Below are 2,831 nucleotides of genomic sequence, written 5' to 3'. Positions count from 1 at the left end.
ATTTGGATCTGTTCTCATTGTTCCACATAAGCCCAAGCTGCTGTCTTGCATGTTATACGTTTTCCTTTAAGCAAACACACTCAGGTTTTTCTCAAAGTATTGTTGTTGACACTGTTCAGGTATGACATAAAGTGTTAGTTTCTGCACTTTAATGTTAGTGATTACTTGCATTCACAAATATATAAATTATATAATATTCTGTTCATGTGATTTGAACAGTTAACACTATTGTAATTGTCAAAATATGCAAGTATTAAGCCTTACAAATGTGTTCGTTTTCATACTTTATTTAGCTGTCAAAGTGAATAAAAAAAACAATACATTTATGAAATTTTTTGTCAAACATGCTTTATTAATGCAAGGCTGGTCGAGCAGGATAAAGCATCAGCACATTGCAATAGATGGACACAGTGGAAGGAGAACAAACAAAGTTGCATACACTGAAATTAAGTTTAACTTCAGAACATCAGACAAAAAAAAAAAAAAAGTGCAAAATGATGGGACCCCACGACAAGGGTTGAAAACCACTGTACTACACTACAGTTGGACATTGGTTTGTCAGCGCACAACAGACAGTGACGATCTTATCTAAAAATATGATATCCTCACCTTCACATGGGAGGATCATGTTGATGGGTATGGTTCCTGTTAAAAGGTTATATTTTTGACAAATATTTCCAATCACTCTTTCAACATGGATTCTTAGGTGAGCTACTTTTCTTGTCTCCTCCACATCTCTTGCAGCTAGCTGACAGTAACCACTTGTAAAGGCTGGGAGTTTGACCTCTGCACACAACATGCCAACACTTTCCTTTATATCAAAACCTCTATCAGCCAATACAATGTCCCCTGGCAACAATTTTTCAAGAAAAACAGATTACAGAAAATAGTGGTTATCACTTGTACGGCCACTCCACCCTTTTGATATGAAACAAATAGATCCCTTCGGTGTAATACCTATCAAATATTTCATAGTGTGATTGTGCTTGTAGCTGGAAAACATTTGAGCACGTGCTTTCAGATTTGATGGTTTCTCTGTGAAAATCTCAAAACAGTCAATGATCACTGCTACTCTGCGTCCAAAGGACTCCACAAATTGGTGAGGCATAATTTTTTGTAAAATGTCTCTTTCTGGCCATATGATGGAACGGCTCAGGTTTGCACAAATAAATGACACAATTTCATGAAATGTTCTGTATACTGTCTTTGGGGGAAACACGAAAGAGATGGGCTAGATGTTGTGCAGGCAGATCCAGTCTGAGGCGCATAAAGGTTATGAGAAGCATTTGAAATGGACTAAGAACTTTCTTCTTTTGGTCTGACATGAGAGGCACCAAAAAATTTAGTAAGGCCATAAAGGTTCCCAGGTTTGGCAGTCCTGTGTAGTACTTAACTTTATCATCATGGTCTCCAAAAAAACTATCAGACATCCTGTGCTCAAGTTCACGTCGCAGCTGTACGTTTTCTTCCAACAGGCGGTTAACTTCTGCAGATCTGTGCACACCAAGTTACATTCTGTTTGTGTCACAGCCATCCCCTGAGTTGTGTGGGTCCCTTCCTCTGTGTGTTGCTCGCCATGTCCTACAGCATCATGTGTCTCCTCCTCAGTGTGTTGCTCGCCATCTCCAGCCGCTTGTGTCTCCTCAGCATGTGGCACAACATCTCCATCAGCCTCTTGTGTCTCCTCAGTGTTTCGCTCACCACCTCCTTCAGCTGGCTGCAGTGTGTTTTTTCTTTCCTCCCTCTTACTTCGTCTTGCCGAGCGTGTAGTGTTGGTGTGAGAGATTTCTGTGTGACCCAGATGGAGGGCGGGTGCCCAGTCTGGGTCAGTCTCCATCATCTCATATGCAGGTTGACCTGCAATAACATGAAAAAGTTTTTATCTTCAAAACATGGGACCAAAAGTGTTAACATTAATCATAGATTATACTAAAGTATTAGTACAGACACTGAGCAAATATAATTCAGCTAAAAAATATTTTAATCCTGAAAAAGTATTAAAACAGTGCTGCACTTTTCAGACTGCAAGTCACACCGAAGTGAAATTAAAATTTTCTGCAAAAACACAGTGAGTAACGTTAAATTTCAAGCCTTACAAATTGTTAAATTTACCTTTTTCCATTCTAAATCTATATCCATTTAGTTGACATTGCAGTTGAGTAAAGTACAAAGTAAGGTACAAACCCCAAAAATAATAAGTGCTGTAGTGAAGTAAAATAATTATTTTATAGCCCTGTATAAGACGATTGCATAACATTTTACAGTATAAACAATAAAAGACTAATACTTCAAATGTGTCAACTTTGTCAACATCATCACCTTTATGTCTTACCTTTATGAAAATGTTGAGAGCAGACATATATAAACGGGGATATGTTTGCAAAGGTGATGTTTTTGCGTCGCACAGCTCCAACCCAGGCCATCCGACTCCTTTTTGTTACGTCCGCGACATGCTGTCCATGTCCTTTCTTCAAAGTGGGAAAGCTAAAAAACCTTTCCCCGTTGTTTAGTTTGTGACCCTTTCTGTCGTGAGACTTACTATTGCAGCCTATCACACAACAAGAACGCACCATTTTATCACATTTATGAACACAATTCTCCAAGCAGAATACACCAGCATTGATACCTTACAAATGGCGGCTACACCCATAATGCACTTCGCGATTCATGAGTGTGACGTCACCTGACAATGACCGATAGGCAATATTAGATCAGCTTAAAAGCAGTAAAGCAGTAAATTATACAGTTTTCAACAAAGGTCAACAATTGTCACCACTTTCACATTATGACGACAATGATGGAAGCAAAATAGTCTCACATACTTATTATTA

At 38.6% G+C, this 2,831-nt stretch overlaps 1 pseudogene; it reads right to left on the bottom strand.

Moving 5' to 3' along the window:
* Positions 1-413: 413 nt before the first annotated feature.
* On the bottom strand, positions 414-2,349 carry LOC127655017 (uncharacterized; annotated as a pseudogene).
* Between the last annotated feature and the right edge of the window lie 482 nt (positions 2,350-2,831).

This window comes from Xyrauchen texanus, chromosome 14 (assembly GCF_025860055.1).
Source record: "Xyrauchen texanus isolate HMW12.3.18 chromosome 14, RBS_HiC_50CHRs, whole genome shotgun sequence".
In the NCBI taxonomy this organism is placed as follows: Eukaryota; Metazoa; Chordata; class Actinopteri; order Cypriniformes; family Catostomidae; genus Xyrauchen; species Xyrauchen texanus.
Note: the sequence above shows the minus strand (reverse complement) of the source record. Positions and strands in the feature narration are given on the sequence as shown.